Below are 17,455 nucleotides of genomic sequence, written 5' to 3'. Positions count from 1 at the left end.
TGTCTAGTCCCCGGGTTCTCTCTCCGGGTCTGGCTTTCCTGGGGCCCAGGGTGCCTGTAGGAGCCCCTCCCCACCAGCAAGCCTTCAAGGCTGCCACCTGCCCGTCCCCTCTGTAGAATGCCCTGAGTGTGGAATTTGCCCACATTTCCCAAAGTCTCTGAGACAGACTTTCAAGAGCCCTTCCTGGTCTGTAAAGAGGGGTAGATGTGCCTGCATACTCGCTCACAGCCAAACGTGAACACATCTATGGGTTTGAGAGGAAACAGGCCCCCACATACAGTGTCATTCAGGGGGAGACAGACTAGAGACAAGGACAGAGACCCCCCCCGCCAGACGAAGCCAAAAGACCTCATCAGGAAGCCCATGGGTGGCTAATAGCAGCAAATATTGTTCTGAGACAGAAGTCATGGTATGTAGTTCTCCTGGGCGAATATAGTTGGGCAGAAATAGAAATATTTCTCAACAGTTGTTCCCACCAATTGCTCAGAAACAGGCCTTGGAGAGCTGTGCCCCCCCACCCCAGACCCACGCTTTTACCTGCATACCTCCCAGCCTCTGTGGAACTCACTGATGCTGCGTGAGGACTCTGTTCCCCGGCCGTTGATAGAGCCTGTAGGCAGGCTGTCATTTTGGGCAGAGTCACACATGTGTTCTCTTTCCACCCAGACACCAGGAAAGCCAAAACGACTTCAATCATCACTTCAACTCATCCAAAAAAAGAAAAAAAAGGCTATTGCCTTTTTGTCCACACAAAGATCTTCCTTTTAATTTTATGTATTTATTTTTTTGTCCGCAGCACGCGGCATGCAGGATTTTAGTTCCCCAAACAGGGATCAAACCCACACCCCCTGCAGTGGAAGCGCGGAGTCAACTTACTGGACTGCCTGGGAATTTTTAAATCACAGCTCTGGTTGTTTTAAAGCCGATCATCAGAATGGCAAGACCAGAGGAACGTCCTCAGCCACGACGTATCTCTTTCCCTTTAGGTGTCGGCAGTACATGCTGAGACTGTGCGAACAGATCCATCTGCTAGTCACCATTTACGTACCAAGCTCTAAAAGCTGTTGCTCAAACATGGGCTGGGGGCTTCCCTGGTGGCACAGTGGTTAAGAATCCCTCTGCCAGTGCAGGGGACACGGGGTCTAGCCCTGGTCCAGGAAGATCCCACATGCCGTGGAGCAACTAAGCCTGCGAGCCACAACTACTGAGCCCACGTGCCGCAACTACTGAAGCCTGAACGCCTAGAACCTGTGCTCCGCAACAAGAGAAGCCACCGCAATGAGAAGCCCGCGCACCACAACAAAGAGTAGCCCCGCCTGCCACAACTAGAGAAAGCCCGTGCAGCAACAAAGACCCAACACAGCCAAAAATAAAAATAAGTTAAAAAAATAGGGCTTCCCTGGTGGTGCAGTGGTTGAGAATCCGCCTGCCGATGCAGGGGACATGGGTTCGTGCCCCGGTCCGGGAAGATCCCACGTGCCGCGGAGCGGCTGGGCCCGTGAGCCATGGCCACTGAGCCTGCACGTCCAGAGCCTGTGCTCCGCAACGGGAGAGGCCACAGCAGTGAGAGGCCCGCGTACCGCAAAAAATAAATAAATAAATAAATTTATTAAAAAAAGAAAGGTCTGAACCTTACAGTTGTGGGGTGGATCCCCTACCCTCACAGAGAGAATCCTCAGGGAAAAGCAGTGGTCCCGATAATACGTACCTGTGGCTCATCACCACCATCAACAGTCACTTACTTGGCTTTAGAATTTGTTTTTGTGCTTATGTTGGAACATGGGTCTGCCTGAGGCTGTGGGAATTCACAGAATTTTAGATAAGCTAAATGTTCTTCCCCTTAAAGACCTGACTCAGGCAGAACCGGAGGTGGTTTAGTCTCCTCTTCTCCCTCCCTGCTCAGAACAGGCATCCTTCATGGGGAACAGTCCTTCCTGGGGTGGCCCAGGAGTCTTTGGCTGCCATTGTGTCAAAGGAGGTGGCTGGCCTTGGGGAAGGCTACACTGTCCTGCCACTTGCCTCCGTGCTGTGAAATTGCCTCCTGCCTCCTGCCTCTGACACCTGGTCTCCTAAAAAGCTCCTTACTTAGCAGCATGGATTTTGAGGGCCACTAAGAGGGCAAAAAGGGGTGCCTGCCATTTTACCTAAGTGTTTATTTTGTAATTGTACCTTGCGTATTTTTGCTTATTTGGTGAAAACTGTTGAGATGGTTCATTGTCTTCAGGGAAAAGGACTAGAGAGGTGAATATAAGGTAGGAAATTAGAGAAGAGAGTCAATATAGTACCCGAGAAAGAATGCCATCACTAGAATGTAAGTATCCCAAGGGCAGGGGCTTTGTCTGTTTTGTTTCTCCAGGATCTAAAATATAAAATAGCATTTGGTACATCAGGGATAGTCAACGAATATTTGCTGAATGAGTGATGTGAAACAGTCTGTTAAAAAGGCCTTCCTGGAACTTCCCTGGTGGCGCAGTGGTTAAGAATCTGCCTGCCAATGCAGGGAACACGGGTTCGAGCCCTGGTCCGGGAAGATCCCACATGCCGCAGAGCAACTAAGCCCATGCGCCACAACTACTGACCTGCGCTCTAGAGCCCGTGTGCCACAACTACTGAGCCCACGTGCTACAACTGCTGAGCCCATGTGCCACAACTACTGAAGCTCACATGCCTAGAGCCCATGCTCCACAACAAGAGAAGCCACTGCAATGAGAAGCCTGCACACCACAATGAAGAGTAGCCCCCGCTCGTCGCAATTAGAGAAAGCCTGCGCCCAGCAACGAAGACCCAACACAGCCAAAAATAAATAAATTAGTTAAAAAAAAGAGAGTATTAAAAAAAAAGGCCTTCTCCTCTCTAGAAATTCTGGGATGTTGTTTTCTTAAAAATAACAAACGGGCACCCCTCCCCCCCAATCAAAATCTAGAAACACCCCCAAACAAAAAAAAAAACATCACTAACTCTTGATTTTGAGAGGAAAGAGTAAAGAAGGTCTACTTGGGTTTATTTGTTCATTCAACATACATTTCTTACACCCCTGTCCTGTGCCAAGTGCTGGGCCCGGAACCTGTGGGACTTAGCTGATGAAAGAGCGCACCCCACCCTCGAGGAACTCCCTGGCCAATGGCGGCCAGATGAGGGCCCTGATCATTGCTGCACAATGTTAGGAGTGTTCTCTAGCCCTGGAGAGGGGCTCCAGGAGCCAGGGAGGGAGTGACTAACTTCTGACTTTGCCTGGGGGCCTTCAGGAAGGCTGGGACTTGAAGCCTTAACAGGAGTTCACATGCCTGGCAAGGGGTAGAGAGAGGGAAAGAATCCAAATTCTCATCTTGGACCACGGTTCCATCAGATTACACACTTACCAGAGTTGTTGACAAGGAGCCAAACGGACAAGCAAAAGTTGGCTCTTCTTTCCTTTTCTCTTTTCTCCTGGGAGAGGTGCTAATGAACAACGGTGGCCAAAAGGCAGGTGAGAGTAAGGAATAAACTGGATAATGGGCCAACTGGATAGCCAGCCCTTTCTGAATCATGCAGCCTGGGCCATATTTGATGTCAGTGATGCAGATCAAGACCTGATTACCACATAGCTTCTCCATCAGGCTGGACCCTCAGAGGACAGAGGTCCTCACTATGACGTCGACCTGGTTTCCCACTTTGCAGAGAGCCAGCCTCTGGGGGCTGCTTAATCAGGACAAGTTGATAACATGATACACAGGGATTCTTGAGGCAAAGAGTAACTGCTCTTAAGAGAGTGGGTGCTGCTAAAAACCTGTTGCCCGTTAATTGCTGTGGAGTGGAATATGCCAAGGTATCTTAATTCAAATCTTACCTCACCGTCCTAGGGACCTTTTGTTGCTGTAAGTAAGGATGGTCCTTGGTTCCAAGAAGAAAATTAAAGGCTGCTCCTGAGATGAGCACAGTCATTTGGATGAAAGAAAACACATGGTTGCATTTAGAAATCAGATCTCAACAAGACGGGGCACCACCTCCTGCCCAGAGAGGAACGAGCCACAGGATGCAAAACTGGAATTTATGTGAGAATACTTTGCCCTTATTATACTACCTCTAGCAGGGGATCTTGACACACATTTCAGGCGCTAATTAGTGCTTGCATCTATTGCCATGAGTGCACATTGCATGTGCCCATTTTCCTGATGGGAAAACTGACCAGGAGGAGAGAGGTAGAAAAGATGTGCTGGGAGGAAAAGACATGGTGCCATGTCTGCTTAACTATGTTTGCTCAGGGAGAAATGTACCTTGTTCCTTTTGCGCGAGGGTGTTGTTTCCTGCTGAGCTCACGGTCTCTGCCTGGCAGGGTTTGGGTCCATAATCCACCCCTGATTTTGGAATAAAAATGGCCAAGGCCTACATTGGAAGCTAATCGTTTATCAGATCACTGCTTCTGAAGAGCAGGGTGGTGGTTAAGGGCATGCTCTCCGGAGTCAGCCTTCTTGGGTTTAAACTCAGGCTGTGGCACTCACCAGCTGTGTGACCTTGGCAGGTTCCTTGAGTAAGAAATTGTGCCTCAGGTTCCTCAGCTGTAACATGGCCTTGATAATAATTCTTTGCTCGTAAGATCATCATTAGAATTAACTGGTTATTTGTAAAGCTTTTGAAACAATACCTGGTCCACGAAAGAGTTAAGCATTAGGTTGATCCACGTGAAATTACCAACACATGACTGCTCTTGACCTACAAAAAGCAGCAGTTTCATGTGGCTGATTCAGATTTAATTATAAAAAGGTTTTAATTTAAATATTATTTAAAAAAATATTTATTTATTTATTTGGTTGCGTCAGGTCTCAGTTGCGGCACGCGGGATCTTTGTTGTGGCGCACCGGCTTCTCTCTAGTTGTGGAGCGCGGGCTCCAGAGTGCTCGGGCTTAGTTGCCCCGCAGCGTGTGGGATCTTAGTTCCCTGACTAGGGATCAAACCCGCGTCCCCTGCGTTGGAAGGCAGATTCTTAACCACTGGACCACCAGGGAAGTCCCTTAAATATTATTTATAAAATTATATTTATAATAATTTCATATTTTTATTATTGCATTAGTTATTGTCACTTAGTTTATAACTTTATTATTATATTTATAATATTGGTTTGTAATATGCCTGTTTTTCATTCACTCTTTCAAATATATTTTGAGAGCAATGTGCAAATTCTCTTTAAAAAAAAAAAATTTCACAGGATGGTGTGATTATCATGTGCCTGAATTGGTGACCAAAGCCTACAGCTAAGAAACAAAGGGATCAAGGAGCCTGCATTCTGGGGTTGGGGAACTGTGGCATAGGGATGCTGGGGAAACCACCTCTGCAGAAAGTGTGGGCATCACCCTACCAGCCCCAGCCTCTCAACACTGGCTAGAAGAGGAGGCCTGGAGGAGGACAGACTTAGCCTGTCAGGGGAGTGGAAAGGGCTATTTCTCTCTTTGAAGCCAAGGGAGGGATGCCTCAGGGGAAACCCTTGTCAAATTGGTGGGATGTGGGTTTGATGGAGTCCTGGCTCAGTCAGGAACCAATGAGCCCTTGACACAGCCTGATACAGCAGTGCCCAGGTGTGGGAGAGGGCCCGTGGGGTGAGCTGCATGGTGGGGGCTATGGGTAGAGAGGGGAAAGGACTTACCTCCCCACTCCTTGGCCTCTGGCCTTGGAGTTTCAGTCCCAGGTGGAACATAAAATCGATTCTGCACAGGTCCATGGGTTTAATAGTTGGGGGCTGAGGGTAGGTGAGTTTGGGAGCCAGTGACCACTCCTGAATGGGACATCAGAAGTATGTCACAGGATGCTGTGAACTGGGGCAGGAATATACACGCCAAGAGTCTAAAGGGATCATCAGTGGCTCTGGGAGGTGCCCGGGAGGGAGCCCTCCTTTGCAGGCCTATTGAATGCACTACCTGCCAGCATCAAGCCCATGTGTAGTGTATTACTGCTGTGTAGGAAAGAAGGTCTCCCTGGCTGGGGCAAGTGGGACAATAGCTATCTTTTACTTATTCCTCCAGGCCCCAATGTTGGTCTTATTTTGGAAAGATGGAGAGGGAAGGCTGATGAGAGAGACCACAGAACTCAGACAAAGCCACAGATCTAGCCTTGCCTGGAGAAGAGAAGGGGAGGGTCTTTGAGTTGGGTATAATAATAGCAAAACTGACACACTTTGTGTGCCTGGCACTCTTCTAGGGCTTTGATTTCATTTAACCGTGGCAACAATCCTATGAGGTAGGTACTATCATTATTCCCATTTTACAGATGAGGAAAATGGGGGCACAGAGAGGTTTAGTAACTTGCCCAAAGTTCCCAGCTAGTAATTGTAGAGTTGGGATTACAACCAAGGCAGCTGGATCCAGAATCCGTCATCTTTCATTGAACAAGACTAAATCTTATGAAATGAAACAAGACTGTTTTCAAAGCAACAATAACAGAAAAATGGATGAACAAAAAGTAGCCAAGAAGTTATATTGGAACCAGAATGAAATATCATCAAGGGTGCTATTATCCAATAGGAAAAGAGGGTTTGACAGACCATGACTAATAATGGCAAGTTTTCAATAAATAAATCAATCTTATTCATTCACCCCAGTGCACTGAGATTCCTTGATAAACTGCTTTCCCACAGCCTTCTTTGTTCCTTCATGCAAGTCTGTGAGGCAGGCACTAATATTATTCTAATTATACAGATAAGGAAACCAGAGGTTCAGAGAGGTTAAACAAGGTGCCCAAGGTTACCCAGCTGCAAGGTGGGTGTTTGAAAGTAGTTCTTACTGGCTTTAGAACCTGAGCTTGGAATGCCTTTGGTTCTGTGGAGCTGGCCACAGGAAGCTGACATTCCACATGAAACTGACACGGACTTTTACTATGTTTTTGGTCTAGTTATATGGAGAAGCCACGGTATAGAACTATGTTGTGAGGGAGAAAGGTGGGAAGACCCATGAGACAGAGACGCACATCTGACCTTTTGAGTGGGTGGAGGAAAGAGGGACTCAAAGTCACACCTCTTCAAAGTAATTAGAAATGACAAGGACTAGGGACTTCCCTGGTGGTCCAGTGGGTAAGACTCCATGCTTCCACTGCAGGGGGCCTGGGTTTGATCTCTGGTCAGGGAACTAAGATCCCACATGCCACATGGCACGGCCAATAAAATAAAATAAATTAAATTAAAAAAAAAAAGAAATGACAAGGACTAAGGGCATTACGAACACAATGTAAAAGACAATAGCAGGGATGGCTGCCATACTGAGCCCTTTCACAGCACCAGGTATAAAGGGAGCTCCCTATCCTTAGCCGAGCTAAGCTTCAAGGTAACCTGAAGGGAGGGGTGGTATCAACTCCATTTTGTGGATGAAAACTCAAGACTCAGAGATATTAAGTGACTTACCCAAGGACACACAGCTTATACAGACACAAGCACAGATTAAAACCAGGTCTGTCTGATTTCAAGTCTAAACCGTTTCTTCCAGCATATGATTTCTTCCAAGCACCACTTCTTCCCTCATTTTTTTTTTTTTTTTTTTTTTCAGTACACGGGCCTCTCACTGTTGTGGCCTCTCCCATTGCGGAGCACAGGCTCCGGACGCGCAGGCTCAGCGGCCATGGCTCACGGGCCCGGCCGCTCCGCGGCATGTGGGATCTTCCCGGACCAGGGCACGAACCCGTGTCCCTTGCATCGGCAGGCAGACTCTCAACCACTGAGCCACCAGGGAAGCCCTCTTCCCTCATTTGATTCTTGTGGGGATCAGAGGAGACACTGTTATTCCCACTTTACAGACAGAATAGCACGTGCAAAGGCTCTGCCCAGACTTCTCTCTAGAGCTCAGACCTGCATACGCAATATGACCTCCTGGACATCTCCACTCAGATATCCCACAGGTGCCTTACAACCACCGTATCCAAAACCAAAGGCGTCATCTCATCTTCCTTCCCAACTATTCTCATTCTTCCATTGACTCATTGATTTAGTCAACAAATATTTCCCAGGGTCTGGGGATAAATAGTGAACATCTCAGTAGCTAGTGATACTCTCTTCCTAGTTGCCTACGCCAGAAACCTGGAAATATTCTTGCATTCTCTCAACTCTCCACTGCCAATCATTCACCAAGTTCTGTTTCTTCTACTAGATATCTCTACAATCCATCCATGTATCTCAAGCCTTCATCATCTCCTGCTCAGAATATTGCATCAGCCTCTGGGTGTCTCCCAGTTCCATTCCCCTCCTCCTCCCCCTCCCCCTCCTCCCGTTGCTCTGTCACAGCAACTCTCACTGCCAGGATTTCACATATTCTGCCCCCTCTGGCAGAACACCCTTCTGACTTCTTTCACCAGGCTGATGCCTATGCATTCTTCAGGTCTCAATTGAAATGTCTCGTCCTCAGGGTGTCTTCATCTACCCTGTGGATTAGGCACTTTTTTCTCCTGTCCTAGCACTGACTACATTCCCTATCATACCAGCCATCTCATTAGAGCATTAACTTATTTAACACATATCTGCAAAGACCTTGTTGACCTGCTCCCCAATGGATACTTAATGACTCAATGAATCTATGAACAAATGAGTCAGTGAATGGGTGGGTGAAGATGCAGAGTTATTAAAGATCATGGCAAAGTTGGGAAAGAAGTGTCTCTGGGGGCTCCATCAGGGAATTTGGGGGGGTGCAGTGATGACAGATGAGGCTGGAGAAGTAAGCAGGGGCAGGAATTGGGGTGGCCTTGTGTGTTTGGATATTGTCTTGTAGGCAGTAGCATTTTGTTCTCACTGGAACAGACACTAACTCTGGATATGGATTTGCCTTCCCTATATGCAGTGCGTCTGTCAAAACTACCATCCATGGACTTTTAGGATGCCTTATCCACTGTCATGGTATCGCACACAGTATTGTTTCTGATCAAGGAACTCACCTGATAGCAAATGAGGTGTAACAGTGGGCTCTTGATCATGGGATTTGCTGGTCTTATCATGTTACCCACCATCCTGAAGCAGTTGGCTTGATAGCATGGTGGAATGGCTTTTTGCAAACTAAGTTATAGCACCAGCTAGACGGCGATACCTTGCAGGGTTGGGACAGGGTTCTCCAGGAGGCCGTATATGCTCTGAATCAACATTTGATTTGTGGTACTGTTTCTCGATAGCCAGGATTCGTGGGTCAAGGAATCCAGGGGTGGAAATGGGAGGGGAACCATTATTACCCCTAGTGACCCACTAGCAAGATTTTTGCTTCCTGTCTCCATGATGCTGTGCTCTGCTGGCCTAGAGGTCTTTGTTCTAAAAGGGAAGAATTCTTCCACCAGGAGACATGATGATTCCATTGGACTGGAAGTTAAGAGTGCCACCCATCCACTTTGGGCTCCTTATGGCTTTAAGTCAACAAGCAAAGAAGGGAGTTACTGTGTTGGGTGGGGTGATTGATTCTGACTATCAAAGGGAAATTGGACAACTACGGAAATTGGACAACTACTCCACAATGGGTGTAAGGAAGAGAGTGTTTGGAATATAGGAGATGCCTTAGGGCATCTATTAGTGTTACCATGCCCTGTGATTAAGATCAATGGAAAACCTAATCCAAGTAGGACTACTAATGGCTCAGACCCTTCAGGGTTCTTTACCCACCAGGTAAAGAATCATGACCAGCTGAGGTGTTTGCTAAAAGCAAAGGGCGTATGGAATGCCTAGTGGAGAACGTAGTTATAAAAACTAGCTATGAGCAGGTAACCAGGTACAGAAATGAGTATTTCTCCCTTATTTTGTTATGAATATATGTATGTGTGTGTGTGTATCATGTAGCATAAGATGGATGTATTGACTTTATATCATAGCATTTAAGGGCTGTTTTAAAATTTTTTCCCCAGATCTGTTGAGATATAAATGATATATAACACTGTGTAAATTAGGTATGGTTAACTTTACATCACAGTATTTAAGATACGAGATATTAAGGAGAAGAGTAAATATTATTCAAGGAGTTTGCATCCTCTTCTGGGGAAAGGGTTAGTGTGTTTGCAGCTGTTCACAGGATAGTGGTGTCATGTTAGGTGGAAGTATGATCTTGTTATTGTCTTTGTTCTGAGATTAACTATCGTTTAAGGAGACGTGTATGGGTGCTGAGTCGACAAGGGATCGACTTGTGATGGTGAATTTCATGTATCAGTTAGGCTGGGCCACAGTGCCCAGGTATTTGGTCAAACATTGTTCTGGATGTTTCTGTGAGGGAAATTTTGTATGAGATTCACAGTTAAATCAGTGGACTTTGAGTAAATCAGATTGCCCTCCATACTGTGTGTGGGCCTCATCCAATCAGCTGAAGGCCTTATTAGAACAAAGTCTGACCTACACTGATCAAGAAGGAATTCTGCCAGCAGAACTTTGGACTTGAGCTGTAACATCAGCTCTTCCCTGAGTCTCTAGCTTGCTGGCCCACCCTGAAGATTTTGGATTTGCCAGTCTCCATAATTTTGTGAGCCAGTTCCTTAAAATAAATCTCTCTCTATATGTATACATACACATCCTATTGGTTCTATTTCTCTGGAGTACCTCGACTTACACAGATGCCTCTTAGACTATAGGGCAAGCTGGCACCCTCCTCACCTCTTGGACTTAGCATTCTCAAGTAGATAAATGGCTGGTGGCAGGGGGAGAGGGGAGGAAAGGGGAAGGGAGAGGTGCTTTAGAGTTACTTGATGGTATTCCTGCACAGCAGGATGTTTAAACACAAAGAAGAGGAGCCTTGTTTTCATATCCTCCAATCTGTCCCTCTAAGTCCAGGGCCAACAAGGGCAGCCCATTTTCCCTGGGGCCAGCCCTAGGGAATGAGTCTCTGGGGCTTTCTCCGTAAACGGACGATGTGCCTCTGCTGCTTAGCCCAAGTAGACCCCTCCCTCAGAGATCAGCTGGACCATCAACATCAGTTCTCAGATGGGGAAACTGAAGCCCATTAGGGGAAGGGACATACCCAGAGTCACACAGTTCATTACATTTAGAACTAAATTAATTACATATTAGAATGACAACCAGGTTCCTGTGTTCTCAATCTAGTGCTCTTGACCTGAACTTGCCATACTGCTCACCTATTTTATCTGTTTATTGTTTTCCTCAGAACAAGGCCCCTGGTCTGGAAAACACAAAGTGAGAAGGGAGCTAGTCCAGCCATTTTCACACAAAAGGCGAGTTTTTAAAAACATTCGAGAGATGGTTACTGATCTAGAGGGCTTTGCTGTCCCAGCAAGGTAAACATTTAGATTAACAGCATGGTAATAGGTTGTAATTCATAATCACAAGGTGGTTAATAAAAACTTGGGAACATAACCATGATGAGTGCTCTTAAAATGGTTATAAATCTAAACATTGTGTTTCCTTTTGTGTTCTAATTGCAGAGGTGTTCAAAATCATGTAGCACTGTAAAGATTTAATGCCATTTAGGCTATCACCCGAAATACATATGAGGCTATACTGACAGTTTAATTGGTGATTGAGGAAGTTTGGGGTTCTACCTTCTCTTCTCAAATATTTTCATGTATATTTCACCTTAAAGGTGAGGTCTAGGTAAGAGACTGTCTTGAGCATCTCAAGCTTCTAGATTGTATAATTCTGGAGATTTTCTATCTTTCCTAATATCTAACTGCTGAAATTCCAAGTTTACCAGACATTCTATGCTTGTGAGAGTTGTACTGAGTATTTTGTCAAGCCAGGGTTAATGAGATCATGAAAATTTATTTATACAGGGTCCCATCTTAAAATAGGAAAGAAAGCTGGTAGAATCTGCAAGTAATTCTACCATTTTAAAATTGCTATTATAAAATGTTTTGAAATTTAGCATTATTATTTTATATATTTAGATTGAGAGATTCCCTTGTTGAGAAGTTTCATGCCTGTGAGGACTGTAGTGATGTATCCTTTTTCATTCCTGTTATTGGTTATTTATGCTTTTTCTCTTTTCTTCTTGATTAGTATTGCCAAGGGATTATCAATTTATTGTTCTTTATATACACTCAGCTTTTGGCTTTGTTGATCCACTCAACTGTCCTTTTGCTCTTTATTTCATTAATTTCTGCTCTTACCTTTATTATTTCCTTTCTTCTCCTTTATTTGGGTTTTCCCAACTTCCCAAGATAAACACTCAGGTAATTGACCTTCTGCTTTTCTAATATATGTATTAAAGCCATAAATTTTCTTCTAAGCCTAGTGTTAGCTGTATCCCACACATTGTCATATCATATGTTTATTATCATTTAATTTAAAATATTTTACAATTTTCATTATGGTTTCCCCTTTGACCCATGGGTTATTTAGAGGTATATTACTTAATTTCCAAACATTTGGGGTTTTTTTTGCGGTACACGGGCCTCTCACTGCTGCGGCCCCTCCCGCCGCGGAGCACAGGCTCCGGACGCGCAGGCTCAGCGGCCATGGCTCACGGGCCCAGCCACTCCGCGGCACGTGGGATCTTCCTGGACCGGGGCACGAACCCGCGCCCCCTGCATCGGCAGGCGGACTCCCAACCACTGCGCCACCAGGGAAGCCCCATTTGGGGTTTTTAAAAGTTATATTTTGTTATTGATGTGTAGGTAATTGTACTGTGATCTTGGAACATATGCTGTGTAATTTCAAAACTTTGAAATTTTTTGAGACATAATTTTTGACCCAGCATCATATGGTCAATTTTGGTAGATGTTCCCATGTACACTTAAAAAGAGTAGTGCATTTATTAGGTAAAGTGTGTGTGCGCTTGTAATCATATCAACTTTATTAAGATCTTTCCACATCATTGCTTATCTTTTGTCCACTTTTTCTATCAGTTACTACTGGGAGAAGCATGTTAATATCCCTTACCATGAGGCAAAGCTGGGCTTTAGTCTTCGTGAGTGCTAGTCTCTCTCTGGTTTTCCCTTAATTCCTAGAGCCACAGGGGCTCCAAATGAAAGCCTGGGGGGTGTTTACCTCAGGTGGTCCCCAACTGTTCGTTTCACCATAGCCTTTTGAGACTGCTGAAAGCTCTGTTTGGCTTCTCAGCTGCCCCTCCACAGCTTTCTGCAGGGATCCCACTGTCTCAGCTGCTGCCTTATAATTGACGAATGCCCTGAGGAGAAAAGTGGCACCTCCGGCAGGCTCACCTCTCTGTGCTTCCCTGCTCTCAGGTCGGCTGCCTGCATAGATCTCAGATGACTTCAAATACGGTTTATTTCCCTTCGTATTTATCTAGTTTTTCTACTTGATTTTGACAGGAAGGTCAGCTGGCAACAAGCTAGTCTGCCATTGCTGGAAGTAGAAATCCTTTTTCAGAGCATTTTTATCTCTTAAAAATATATGCGAGGGACTTCCCTGGTGACGCAGTGGTTAAGACTGGAGTGCTCCCAATGCAGGGGGCCCGGGTTCCATCCCTGGTCAGGGAACTGGATCCCACATGCATGCCACAACTAAGAGTTTTCATGCCACAACTAAGGAGCCAGCGCAACCAAAGAAATAATAATATAAATAAATACATAAAAATATATATGCGGATATAAAATTCAAAAAAATTAAGAGGAAACTGACCCCAGGCAGAAAGAAGTGCCTTCTTAATATCATTCAATTAAGAGCCTAAACCACAGGCAATGGTAAACTGATAATATGTTCAGTGAGATTGTTCACTTTGTGTCCCTCCTCCCCAGTTTTACTTATTATACAACCAACAGTAATAAAGACAAGGAATTAATTATCCACAATCTCATTCTTCCAACACACCACTTTAAAAATTCTTATTCTGGGGGATGTACCCTTATGATGTGTTCTTTGTGCATAAATTCTACCTATGATATCGTAAACTATATATATGTATATATTTTTTCACTCAACATTACTTCATAAAGATATTCTATCAGTCATTACAGTCCTAATTTTAATAGCTATGTGCTTATGCTGAGTTACCTTACTTACTTTTTCAAAGCATTTATTTCCCATGCAAATTGGCTGTATATCTACTTATTTGACAGAGGTCTTTATTTTTTAAATTGAGTGTATCATATGTACTTTAAAATGGCTTTCTTTTAAAATCCATGGTGTTTTATTTTCTAAGTTTTTATTATTATTTTTTTCACACAGTTAAATCTATCAAATGTTTCCCTTGTAATTTCTTTGATTACGGAGAAATCCAACCATAGCAGGCCCCTTGCATTTGCTGAGGATATATTTTTGAGTTCCCACATATCAGGAAAGTCTATGGTTATTGCACTAACGTACACTTAGTATAATAAGGAGGAGGCAGGTGCAGGAAGCATACAAGGATGGAGACACGTTCTTGCCATCGAGAGGCTTGCTTTCTCCAGAGGGTGATAAGTGTTCCTTGCACATAGCTACTCGTGTTAATCCAACCTTGATGAGGGATGAAGCAGAGGCATCAAGAAAGGATCTGGAAGGACTTCCGTGGTGGTCCAGTGGTTAAGAATCCACCTTCCAGTGCAGGGGACGTGGGTTTGATCCCTGGTCGGGGAACTAAGATCCCACATCCCGCGGGGCAACTAAGCCCGCGTGCGGCAACTAGAAAGCCTGCATGCTGCAACGAAAGATCCTGCGTGCCACACCTAAGACCTGGCGCAGCCAAATGAATGAATGAATGAATAAATAAATAAATAAATGCTAGAGTCTCAGTGATTAAAGGAAAGAAAGGAAAAGAAAGGATCTGGGAAACAGTGGGAAAAGTTGTTAGGGGAAAACAAGGTAAGTGTTCTTCCTAACGGGTCCTTCATACTTGAGGGAATCGGGGAAGGCTTTGCTGAGAAGTTGAGTGAGTAGAAGTTGTCAATAGAGAAAGAGCAGAAAGAATTCTAGGCAGAAGGAAAAGCACATGCCAAGATGTGGGAGCCTGTGAAAGCACCAAGGAACATCCATCAGAGTCAAGAAACAGCAAGCAAGGCATGCTTCAAGTGCAGGGAATGGAGAAAAGAGGTGGCAGAGGTTGCCAAGTGATAGGCTGAATCCTTTCTTACTTCTTTGCCCAGTCAAAATGCCTCTTCTCTAGTTACTGACATCAGCAAAGGATTGTCTGGAATGAGGTTTGACTCTGTCCAAGGACTTCTGAATTTTCATCCAGGTCAGTCTAACTGGTGCAGAGCTTATGGAGAATGTTTTTGAAGGGAACTTTCCATACCTATTCCAGACCGCCATCCCCTCCTCTCTGGAGAAAACTATATTTCTATCATCTACTTTCTTTTGTAGTTTGGACTCAGTAAAAATAAATATTTATTGTTTAAGGTGGCACAGAGAGCCATGAATGTGTTCATCAGCCGGTTCATGAGAACTTCCAAATAACCCTTTATGAAGAGAACTGAAATTGAATTTTAACACGGATCAGTGTCTTCAAGATGCACGTGGCTGTTTCAAGAACTCGAATATCTGCATGTCTACGCCATTATGCTAGATGGTGCGGATCATGTAGAAATCGTTCATTTCTGTTAATTATAGTTATGAACCCTAGGTTGCAAAAGTTAAATCAACACTGCATTTCTTAATTCATGCTTGTTTCCTGTTATTACTGCACTACCTGTGTCTCCATTCTCCCTTCCTGGGTCCATGGCAGACATCACCAACTGATCTTGAGGACTTTCCAGTTGAGCCACAATATAGCCTCAGGGGCTTCATGACCTGACTCCCAAACATCACAATCAATAAATTGTGTTTGTTTGTGAGATGAAACCTATTTACTACCCAGCATCATCTCTGTATTTTCTTTACCTTTTCTGACATTGGATTTGCTTTGACCACCGATCTCCAGCTCTGTGATATTCATATGCTTTTTTTCTGGCTGCTGACCACATTTACAGTCTCATTTTCATCCTCATCCTTTAACAGTGGAAGACTCTCCTAACATCCACATAACTGAAACATTGATCGCAAAATAGCCAGGTTGTGTATTTCTGTACCAGCAATGAATCACTGGCATAGCAGTCTTTCCTAAAACTGAGGAGAATAATTCTAAAAAAGAACTTGAAAACCCAGCCCCTTTCCGCTAGCTGTGGGATTCCCTGAAAGATTTTTAAGGGTAAGTGATGATAAAGACATGGCCCTGAAATGGCCGCAACCTTCTGGCACAGGAAACTTTTCATTATAAAGCTTCCATTTGAGCTCATATCAGACTATTTATATTACAAGAATAGTTCATACGTGTTTATTGTAAAAATAGCCGCAAATATAAAGTAAAACGCAAAAGTCCCCTTACTCCTTTCCAGTCCCCTAAGGGTAGTTACTGTTGAAAGGTCTTTAAGACAGTCTTCTATGTATGTATAAATGTACATGTATCTCTATGTGTAGTGATAATTTTTTTAACAAGTGTGAGATTATACCAGACATATTATTCTGAAATTTGCTTTATTTCCCCCATATGATTGATAACATGTATGTGTGTATAGATTCATATCCTTCCATGTCAATACTTATCCTTCTACCCCATTCTTTTGGTAGCTGAATAATTTTTCGTGTAAGGATGTACTCCAATTATTGAACTATTCTATAATTATTGGATTTCTACACTATTACAAATAGCGCTATAAAGACTGGCTCTATGTACGCTTGTGTAGATACTTATGTACTTATGTGGTTGTTTTCATAGGAGAGATAACCAGAAATGAAATTTCTGGATCTAAGGATATGTTAGAAGATTTTTCTGAGAATATGCCCTTCGCTTTTACTAACATTGGATATTATCAGTCTTTGTGATTTTTGCCAAAAGAGCAATCTTTTAATTTTTTAAAAGACTTAAAAAATTTTTTTTAATTAAAAAAATTTTTTTTGGCTGTGTTGGGTCTTCGTTGTGGCATGTGGGCTTTATCTTGTTGTGGCGAGCGGAGGCTACTCTTCGTTGCAGTGCACAGGCTTCTCATTGCGGTGGCTTTTCTTGTTGCAGAGCATGGGCTGTAGGTGCACAGGCTTCAGTAGTTGCAGCATGTGGGCTCAGTAGTTGCGGCACCCAGGCCCTAGAGTACTCAGGCTTCTGTAGTCGTGGTGCACAGGCTTAGTTGCTCTGCGGCATGTGGGATCTTCCCGGACCAGGGATTGAACCCGTGTCTCCTGCATTGGCAGGTGGATTCTTAACCACTTTGCCACCAGGGAAGTCCCAAGAGCAATCTTTTAAAAAAATGTTTACATTTCCCTGATCATTAGCAAGTTAACCATTTCCCCACATATTTAATAGCCATTTATATTTCTTCTGTAAATTGCTTGTTTTTATGCTTTCCCCATTTTCTGAGGTTTTCTTTTTATTGATTTGAATGTGCTTGAATGTATTTAGTTCAGTGGATTTTGATTGTGGCTGCACATTGGAATCACCCAGGGAACTTTTAAATAACAGGTCCCAACTTGAGAAATATTCTAATTCTAATGGGCTATGGTGAAGTCCAGGCTTCCTGGGTGAGTCTGATATGCAGTCAAGGTTGAGAGTCCCTGGTCCAGGGAGTACATGGTTTAGGTAGGATGGAGGTCAACATTACAGGAAACAAGTGATTAAGGAGC

The 17,455-nt window shown here is 44.2% G+C and overlaps 1 protein-coding gene across 3 annotated transcripts in view; it reads left to right on the top strand.

Annotated features, from left to right (window-relative positions):
- The window catches only part of SH3GL3 (SH3 domain containing GRB2 like 3, endophilin A3), a 285,361-nt gene that overhangs the window by 38,068 nt on the left and 229,838 nt on the right, over positions 1-17,455 (top strand). The window lies entirely within an intron of this gene.

This window comes from Aethalodelphis obliquidens, unplaced genomic scaffold, assembly GCF_003676395.1.
Source record: "Aethalodelphis obliquidens isolate GAN/ISIS:26980383/991018 unplaced genomic scaffold, ASM367639v1 scaffold65, whole genome shotgun sequence".
NCBI lineage: Eukaryota > Metazoa > Chordata > Mammalia > Artiodactyla > Delphinidae > Aethalodelphis > Aethalodelphis obliquidens.
This window is presented reverse-complemented; position numbering and strand designations above follow the sequence as displayed.